We start from the raw sequence: 9175 nt of genomic DNA on the forward strand, positions 1-9175 counted from the left end.
GGAACACGGTCATACAGCCCACCAGAATGGACCCAATTTGGCTGGTACTACGGCAAGCCAGCTACCATCTGGTCCCTGGGCATCCTGCTGCACCAGATGGTCTGCGGGGAGCACCCTTTCAGGAGGAGCCAGAACATCAGCTGGGACCATCAACTCTCGCTGCCACAACGGCTCTCTCAAGGTGGATCCTCATCTCTGGCCACGGGGGCAATACCAGTGCTGGGAGACAGCAGCAGCTTGTCAGCATCCCGCTCTGGCAAGCTGCTGAAGGAGGTGGCACATGTCCTGCTCTCCTGCTCTCCTCCAAAACAGGGAATTGATGGGGACGTTTAGGCCCAGCTCTGAGCACATCCAGCATGGCCTGGGCACGGGAATAGTGGGGCAAAGCCAACAGGAGCCTTCTCCAGCTGACCGGCGGTTTCTGGTTTCTCTGCCCAGAGTGCCAAGATCTGATCAGGTGGTGTTTATCCATGCTGGACTTGGACAGGCCCTCTTTAGAAGAGCTGTTCTGTGATCCCTGGCTGCAGGATATTGATCTGCCCTAGAAGAAGGGAGAGAGCCACAGGCACGCTTTGATGCAAGGCCCTGGTAAGTTACAGCTCCACACATGCCTTGGCAATGAGAAGCAAAGGAAGCCAGACATTTTGTCCTGCCTGTGTCACTGCCCAGGGGTCATCAGATGGGAACACGCAGCCCTTGTGCTGGAGCTCAGCTGCTCTGCCTAGCACTGGTGGCCACCATCCGAGCTGGTTTTGCTTGTCCTGGTTCCCTGACAGCTGGGGCCCTGGGCAGAACCCTGACAGCCTGGGCTCACCCCAGGGAAGGAGAAGGAGCCCCTGGAGAAGCTGTACCAGGTGGGGCTGCTGCTGCTGGGGACACGGAGGATGACATCAAGGATGACAACCTCTTCCTCCACCTGGTCACCGGCAGCTGAGGATGCTGGACTTTGATTCTGGCACCTTCTCCAAAGCCAGGCTGCACAGGGAATGTGCAGATGAGTCCACACGCAGGGGGATGCTCCCAGATTTGGGCATTGCACAGCTGGCCAGGAACCAAAGGTTCCCCCCTTTGCTGGGGCGGATGCAGCTGATCCTTCAGTCGGCTGCCAGGCTGCTTTTGGCAGGGCTGGGGGGATGGGCTGGGGTGCTGATGAAATGGGAGTGGGCTCCTGGCCCTGCCAACAGCCCCAGCACCCACCGTGCCCCGGGCTGGGGCTGGGGCAGCCAGCCCGACACAAACAAACCCCCATGGTGGGAGCAGAGGTGGGACTCCAGAACCTGTGCAGGGGCTGCTTTGCTTTGCAGGCAAGGAAGGGCTTGGGCTGCTCCACTGCCCCTGTTTGCTTGGGATCACCGTTATTTTGGGGGGCAGTGCAGGGGGGAAGGGAGAAAGGCCTGGGCTTCCCTCACCTGTGGGTGGGTTTTTCCCTGGCATGCAGGGGTTGGGCCTTCCTCAAGCCCCTGCCAGAGATAAGATTTTTGACCTTTTTTCTTGTTCCCCTTTTGTCTGTAATCTATTTTCAATAATTTGTTGTGTGTTTTTCTAGAGGAAGCTTTCCAGGTGGGGTCCAGTCTGGATGGGGAAGTGCTTGGGAGCAGCTGTGGCGTGGATGGGCCGTGCCCTTGGAGAAGGCTGAGGACATCGTTTGGGACCAGCTTTTCTTCCAGCGTGATGTGGTCTTGTCTGCTTGGCATGGTGGGATCAGAGCTTTGGGAGATGGCAGCGAGCACAGGAGCATCCTGCTCTGGGCAGCTGCTGAGGGCTGGATGTGCCGTGGCTGGCTGCAGGCTGGGCACATGTCCTGCCCTCCTGCTCTGCTCCCAAAGGCAGCAGGGATGGGCAGCTCTGGGCACAGCTCTGGGCACGGCCAGCATGGCCTGGGCACCGCGGGCGGCTGGGACAAGGGGACAGGAGCCTTCAGCTGACGGGCGCTTTCTGGTTTCTCTCTCTTGCAGCCGGGCTCTGCGGGTGCTGAGGCTGCTCTGGGCTCTGCCAGGGCTCTGCTGGAGCTCAGCACCGGGGCCGCAATCAGCCAAAGAAGAAATGGGGTGACCTGCAGCACAGACCTGCTGGAGCATTTCAGCAACACAGCTCAAGTGTGCAGAGTGTACACCTCCAAGGGCAAACATGACACCACCCAAAAATTAAACTTGTTCAATAACTTCTGAAATGAAATCAATCTGGGATGACCCCAAATGACATTTTGCAGCTTGCTCAAGCTGTAGCTCAGCCCTTCTCTGAACTGTTCTCTCCCCCACCTGCCTTTTACTTCCCAACTGCTCCCTCTTGTCCCCCAGTGAGTTCCCAGCCCATGGCAGTCTCCATCACACTGTCGCCTTCCTTGGTGCCCCTCACCATGAGGAAGGCCGAGCCCCAGGCTTAGGGACTCATCCTGTCACTGGCTGAGGAGCAGCAATGTCTCAGAGCTCCAGTGGGATTTTAGTGTCATTCAGAGCTGCTCTCCAGCCCTCAGCTCTCCTCACTGCTGAGTTCCCACTCCCTTTTCCTCGTCCTTGCAGGAGGATGAGCTCAGTGAATCTCCTTGAGCCTCCCCACTCTTCCCAGCCCACGCACCCACCTCAGTTATGCTGAAGCTGCAGCTTCTCTGTCTCCTGTGGCACACCAGTCCAGTCCCCTGTGCGGGGAGCCCCAGCCCCAGAGCACAGCACTCAGCAGTGCACTCCGGGCTGGAGCAGTCTCCCTGCCAGCCCCAGCCCAGGGACCCCTCCAGCCCCGGGGCTTGGGGCACCGTCAGCACCCGCTGCTCCAGCCACCGCTTCTGCTGGCCCTGACAGCAACACCCAAAGTGGGGCTGATCCCGAGGGAGCAGCAGGGCCTGGATCTGATCCCTGGATCTTCGGCTCGGCTTTGGAGCCCTGCCAGCTCCAAACATCCCCCCAAAAAAATCCCAAACTCAGGCACCCCCCAGGATATTTGGCCGAGCTCCCCCTCCCCGGGCACCTGCTGGATGGGGGCGATGCTCCCGGGGTGCTGCGAGCTCAGGCAGCGCCAGGGCCACGCGATTCCTTCCCTCCTCTCCTCCGGCTGCTCCCTGCTGCCGCTGCGCCTCTTCCTCCCTCCCTCCTCCTCCTCCCCCGCTCCCAGATCCTGAACCGTGAGGGGAAAGGAGCGAGGAAAGGGCGGAACCGTGAGGGGAAAGGGCCGGGGCCAAGGGGACGCACTGTCCTAAAAAAGCCCGGTTTGACCCAAAATCACCCAAAAGGGCATCAAATGCAGCCTACATCCACATGGTTCGGCCTGACATCAACCAAATGGGATTAAAAGTATCCAAAGGGCTCTAAAATCCATCCCAAGGGGCTTAAAACTGCCCCAGGTGTTTTATAACCCTCCAGAAATGGCTTAACATCACCCGTAAATCTTTCAAATGTGACTAAAATCCACCCTGAAAGTATCTGGTCCAGCCTAAAATCATCCAAAGGTATCTAAAATCACCAAAATGTCCCTGACACCAACACAAGAAGACCTAAAACCACCCTAAAAAGGCTTGGTTCAAACTAAAATTGCCCAAAGAAGCAAAAAACCCTACTTAAACGGGCCCAAAACACCCAAAAAAGGGACCTAAAATCACCCACACAGGATTAGGATTCACCCATATGGGCCAGTTTTTCCTAAACTCACCCAAATGGGCCCCAGCCCCACCCCCATGGGCCTAAAATCACCCAAAGGGGTCTGAAATCCCCCTAAACCCCACCAGATTCGGCCTCAAATCATCCACAGGGGCTGAAAATCCACCCGAAAAGGCTCGGGATCCCCGCAAGGGATCTGAAGCCCACCCTAAACCTGCCCGGTTCGGCCCAAAATCCCCCAAAGGGGCCGAGCCCGAGGCCGAGCCCGGGATCGGCTCCGGGGTCGCTCCGGGACCTCCGCTCTCGCTCCGGGCAGTTTTGGCCGTGGCCCCGGACGGGCCTGGGCGGGACCGGGAGGGACCAGGGAGGGCTCGGGAGGGGTTTGGGCATTTGGGGCTTTTTTTGGGCTTTGGGGAATCGTGTTGGGAGTTTACAGGGAATTGTTGGGGTTTTTGGGGAGAGTTATTGGGTTTGGAGGCAGTTGGGGGATTTTGGGGAGTTTGGATTTTGAGGGGCTTTATTGGTGCTTTGAGTGGGAAGTTGTTTTCCTGGGGGTATTTGGGGGTTAATTGAAATTTTTTGTGTTTTCTTTTGAAGTTCGGAAGGTTTTACTGGGATTTTGTGGGGATTTTGTGGGATCCTCTGGAATTATTTCTGGGGTTTATTGGGATTTTTAGGGGATTTGGAGGCATTTTATTGGAATTGTGGGGGCATTTAGTGGGATTCTTTGGGGATTTGGGTTTGTTAGGAATTTTAGTGGGGATTTGGGGGGGGTTTGTGGGTTTTTTTGGGTGTTGCCAAGATTTCTTTGGGTCTCGTGAGGATTTTGTGGGCTTGTGGTTTTGGAGACATTTTTGGGGGGGGATTTGTGGGGTTTAATTGGGATTTTGTGAGCTTTTATTGGATTCGAGGGTGTTCTAATGGGAATTTGTGAAATTTAATTGCGATTTCATGGGGTTTATTGGGACTTTCAGGGGTTTAAAGCAGATGTTGGTGCCTCTCGGCCCTTCCCCACACCCTGGGACAACTCCAAAGCCCCCCAGAATTCCTCTGAAACCCCCCCAAAATCCCCTAAAAATCCCAATAAAAAACTCCTAAACACCAAAGAATCCCACAAAATCCCAGTGGAACACACCAAAATTAAAAAAAAAAAAAAAAAAAACCTCCCAAAAATTTCAATAAACCCCCCAAGAAATAACCACCCCAAAACCCTAAAAAAATCCCCAAAATCCAAAATCATCAAATCCCACAAAACCCCCATAACCCCACAAACCCAGTAATTCTCTCCAAAATCCAATAATTCCCCCTAATCTCCCAACAAAATCCCCCAAAGCCCATAAATGCCGCCAAAATCCCCCCAAAATCCCCCTGAGCCCCCCAGACTCACCGGGGGCTGTCCTGGATCAGGGGGCACCGGCCGGTGGAACAGGAGCCACTTCAGGGGGCCCGCGGAGCTTTTTGGGGAGGGGGCACCATGGGAGACCCCCCAAAAACGGGGGAGGGGAACCCCTGTGGTACCCCCTCCCCAGAAAGCCCCCTCCCCCAGTTCAGGAATAGCCAAACTCAAGAAAATGTAAACCAGGCTTGACTTTCCAGAAATTATTTTTGGCCGGGTTTAGCTGCATCCTCCAGGCTCAGGATCACCGGTGTATTTGCAGGTTTTGCTCTGCATCATCAGCGTGCCCAGACTCTGCTCGGTGTTTCACAAATGGAGAAGACAATGGACATTGTGCCAAGCTTCCTTGCAAACAGCAACACCTGCATCAGCATGACAGAAAAGAAGGAAAAAAAAAAAAAAAGAAAATATTCACCGGTTAGAACAGAGCCAGTGTCCCACCATCTTCCCCTCCACTGTTATTATAGAGGCAAACCTGGGCCTAAAGCTTCCACCTCTCAGTTCCTGATGCTGTTTGACTTCAGCCTTGACTCCCCCTGATCTACCTGACTGCTGTCCAAGTGGGGCTGGGGATGCTCAGCCTGGAAAGAGGAGACACTGGCGAGGCCTCACTGCAGCTCTGCAGGACTGGAAGGGTCCCACAGGAAAGACGGGGACAGTGTTCAGCCGGGCCCGTGGCAACAGGACAAGGGGGGATGGCTTTCAACTGCAGGAGGCTGACTGAAGTTGGATCTGAGGAAGCTGCTCTTTTACACTGAGGCTGCTGAGGCACTGGCCCAGGCTGTGGATGCCCCATCCTTGGCAACAGGGCTGTGAGCAGCATGGGCTGGGGAAGATTGCTCAGCTCGGAACAAGATGCTCTTTAGATCCACTGTGATGTCACAGATGTGCTGTTCCAAATGGAACCTCCAGCGTCCAGCAAAGAGCACAACACAACCACTGGCCCTTGTGTCAGCCCACCCTGTGCCAGCCCTCGTGCCAGCTCACCCTTCACCATGCTCCCTGTCACCCTTCTCGTCACCTGCGCCCTGATACTCCCATCAGTCCTGAAAGCTCTCTGTTGCCTGGATTTTGTCATCCGTCCCTGCAGGATGCTCACATTTGTCCTGAGGAAGGTACGGTGCCATTCCATGGAGGTGGACACCCCCCAGCTGCCCGGCTGGGCTGGAGTTCTGTGGGGATGGGGTGGGACAGGGACCCCACTCTGAGGTGTTGCTATCTCTGCAGGCTGTCACAGACAGAGAGGACGAGATGGAGGTGGACATGCAGGCTGATAGAGAGGAGGAGATGGAAGTGGATGGGGAAGAGAGTGGAGACGAAGAGATGGAGGTGGACATGGAGATTGATACCGAGGAGGAGATGGAAGTGGATGGGGAAGAGAGTGGAGACGAAGAGATGGAGGTGGACATGGAGATTGATACCGAGGAGGAGATGGAAGTGGATGGGGAAGAGAGTGGAGACGAAGAGATGGAGGTGGACATGGAGATGGATACAGAGGAGGAGATGGAAGTGGATGGAGAAGAGAGTGGAGAGGAAGAGATGGAGGTGGACATGCAGATGGATACAGAGGAGGAGATGGAAGTGGATGGAGAAGAGAGTGGTGAAGAAGAGATGGAGGTAGATGTGGAAGAGGAGATGGACGTGGAAATGGAAGAGTACCTTGAGGACATGGACATTGATGAGAAAGATGAGGAAGAGGCCATGATCTTGGGATGAAGACCAATCCCAGCAGCAGGACAGGCATGTGGTCCCCACAGGCAGAGTGGGTCCCCTGCTGCCAGGCTGGGACTGGGCTGGGTGGTCCCTGCTCAGGGATGTGGGACCCGGTGCATTGGGTTCTGGTGGCCATCCCCAGCCTGTGCTGCGCTTGCTGGGCCAGCCTGGGGGCACATGGAAGAGCCCTCTCTGCCTGATTGGAGTGACTGTGCCTCTTGCTTTTCCTCAAGGATGATGGAGATCTCGGACAGAGATGCCACCCTTTTGTACATACGTTGTGGAGTTTGTTGTTGTCTTTAGGCTATAGGTTTTATATTGTTTTTTGGTCCCGGCTAGGCTCAGTTGGTCCGGCTGCCTTGGTGTTCTAGGGTGAGAAGGGTATCTGCACACCCTCCTGCCCAAGCACCTTTGGCAGAGCTCCCAGGCACAGGCTAGCCCCAGCAAGCTGTTGTAGTGATATGCAGCTCTTAAGCAGTGTTCAGCTCTTTTAGAAGTGATTTCAGCTCGTAGGCTTGCTGGGGTGCCTCGGGCAGACGCAGGGAGAGAGAGACGGGGAGCGCTGTGTGAGGTTCCACCGGAGGATCTTTATTTCATCTTCCGTGAAGGGTTCAGGGACAGCTTTCTTCCAACGAGCTAGGGAAACTGAGGGGTTTTTATAGGGTACAGGGGTTTTGAGAAATGGTCCAATGGTGTGGGTCAGGGTACAAATTGACCTGTTGTCTTACAGGAAGATAACAGAGGGTCTGAGGCGCGGGAAAAGGGGTTCTTTTGCTAGTCAGCATGACTATGCATTTTCTCTGCCCTTAGGTAGCTAATCTCCAGAGGGGCCTAGCAGGCCTATCTGCTGCAACAACTCCACTTTCTGTATTTAATAAAAAGGCATTCCCAATGGTTCTTTTAAAACAATGGACAAGGCATGAGAACATAAGTAATACAATGACAATTACAATGAAAATCAAAATAATTCCCTTAACCAGGGATGCAACCCATCCAGTTAATCCCCATTTACCAAAAAGGTCATTGACCCAGTCTGGGTTCTTTTCTATTTTCACATCCTTCACAAGTTCTTTCATTTTTTGGATGTTTGCATGGATGGATTCTGAGCGTGACGAGAGATTGAAGCAGCACATCCCTTCGAAGTCCTGGCATCCGTGTCCATGGGCGAGCAGCAAGAAGTCAATCGCTGCGCGGTTCTGGAGAGATGCATGTCTTGTGGTTTCCTCATCCTTTAAAAGATCACTCAGGGCGGCAGATGTAGCGTTGGCTTGCTTACTAAGCCAGCAGCCTAGGTGATTTATTTCACCAAGGGCCTTAGCTGCAGCTACCCATGGTAAGAATAGGGAGACAGCGATTCTTTTTGGTTTATTCCAATTGTATAATCTGGGATCACAATTTTCATCAAATTCCGTATAGGATCTTTTGTGGCGATTTTCCTCCCTTTCTTTTTTCCAATTATGCAACAAGGTAATATTTGGTGTGAGGGTAGAAAGTTTCCCAAGGCTACAGGGACCTCCCTGAAGGTGTGAGGGGATCCCAGCCCATACTCGGTCACCACAGATGAGAAACATTCCTTTGGGTAGTACTTTGGGATGGAGAGAGGACACAGATAACACTCGAGTGGTGTAATTGCACCAATCAGGATAGTTATAGGCTTTGTCAATAGGTGATATATCTTTTCTGTATGTGTTTTTTGGCTGGTTAATTCCTGGGCCATTATTTTTTGGGCGTCTATAGTAAAATTTGACGCAGTATGTTGCTTTGGTGGACCCCAGCAAGTCCAATTCTTGGGGTTCATCTAGGGCATTAGGTAACATTTTTGTCCATTCATCCCAAGTATCTACCGGGTTGGGTCTCTTACCTGTGGTGCGGAGGAGCTCTGAGTTATAGACAGGCCAGTCATCTGCTACGAAAGGAATTCCTACTAGGCATGTGGAAAGTGGGTTATCAACGCTGCCCATGGATAAGCACAGGTTATCCTGATTCAATGTTTTTGCTAAGGTTACCCAAACATTATGGCTAGGCTGTGGGCTAATCCAGCTGCAGGCATATGGTATGGTGAAGAGCATCCAAGCAGAGGTGAAGAAAGCACCAGTTTTCATTTCTGGACAGGGATAAGACTTCTGATAGGGAATATAAGCAAAATTTGTTATCTTTTATGATGGGAGGAGGGGGTTAGGGTTTTTTCCTTCATTCCTTTTCTCTGTTCCTTCCCCCCCCCTTTTTTGTAATATAAGCAAGGGATGGGTAAGCAGGTGTGAGGTTAAGGGTTTTTAGTAAGAGTTGGGAAAGGGAATTATAGGGGTTTTTAGGGGAAAATTTTTTAAAACAGATAATAACATGTAATTTAGAGAACAATTTTGTGTTCAAGCTATGTCTGGCTTATAGCTTGATTGATGCAGCAGAATGTTATTCATCTTTTCTGTTTCTTCTGCTGTCGTGTGATGTGTCGGTTTTTTCTCAGGTATGTGGTTATTCT

The 9175-nt window shown here is 53.0% G+C and overlaps 1 long non-coding RNA gene across 2 annotated transcripts; it reads left to right on the plus strand.

Annotated features, from left to right (window-relative positions):
- The first annotated feature begins 7 nt into the window (after positions 1-7).
- LOC137466212 (uncharacterized) lies at positions 8-931 on the plus strand. 2 transcript variants are annotated; one of them, XR_010995047.1, is made up of 3 exons: positions 8-181; positions 439-588; positions 777-931. It is a non-coding gene; the product is annotated as an uncharacterized lncRNA (long non-coding RNA). The 2 variants fall into 2 exon arrangements; XR_010995048.1 differs by having other exon boundaries at positions 820-931.
- The last annotated feature ends 8244 nt before the right edge of the window (positions 932-9175 follow it).

This window comes from Anomalospiza imberbis, unplaced genomic scaffold (assembly GCF_031753505.1).
Source record: "Anomalospiza imberbis isolate Cuckoo-Finch-1a 21T00152 unplaced genomic scaffold, ASM3175350v1 scaffold_159, whole genome shotgun sequence".
Lineage (NCBI taxonomy): Eukaryota > Metazoa > Chordata > Aves > Passeriformes > Viduidae > Anomalospiza > Anomalospiza imberbis.